Below are 671 nucleotides of genomic sequence, written 5' to 3'. Positions count from 1 at the left end.
TTGTCACTCTTAACAAATCTGCCGGCTTTGTAATTTAAGTACAACTTTATATGCGAAAAGATGAGATGCAACTCTGTATTTTGAGCAAAATCATACATTTTGAAGTGTAGACAAAATTATATAATAAATTTGTCATTATATTTAACCATTTGACTTTGAGGTTTGAACTTTATAAAGGAAAAATAGAAATTAAAAAAAACAAAAATAGAGAAGTTGCATATCACAGCTTTAAGCCCATATACCCAGGAGAGACATAAGACCAGACCCAAGAAGAAGAGCAAGACTGGCTCCTACTTGAAGCATTCCATTGTTTTGCAATTTTGGATTCATGAAAATCAGCAGCAAGAAGATCGACCAGCGCCATATATATTAAGATCCCAGCTGATGCCGCGTTGAAGATCCCTTCAACAATAAGAGCTGTTGGGCTGCTGTCATTGTATATACTTGATATCCCTATTCCTATGGCAATGCCAACTGGGGCTGTAAGAGAGAAAAAGAGTGCCATGATTGCGACAGCCCGAGCCTTGAATTTTGCCTACAAAAATATTACAGAGTAAATAAAACAAACTCATACACCTATTATTTTGTCTACTTACATAATTAATGCTATGAGAGTCAATTCGGCAACTTAAAATATGCATCATAGACACAAGAAAGGAAAAAAACAAGCA

This window comes from Theobroma umbraticum, unplaced genomic scaffold, assembly GCF_002168275.2.
Source record: "Theobroma umbraticum cultivar Fairchild unplaced genomic scaffold, ASM216827v3 scaffold_44.0, whole genome shotgun sequence".
Classification (NCBI taxonomy): domain Eukaryota; kingdom Viridiplantae; phylum Streptophyta; class Magnoliopsida; order Malvales; family Malvaceae; genus Theobroma; species Theobroma umbraticum.
Note: the sequence above shows the minus strand (reverse complement) of the source record.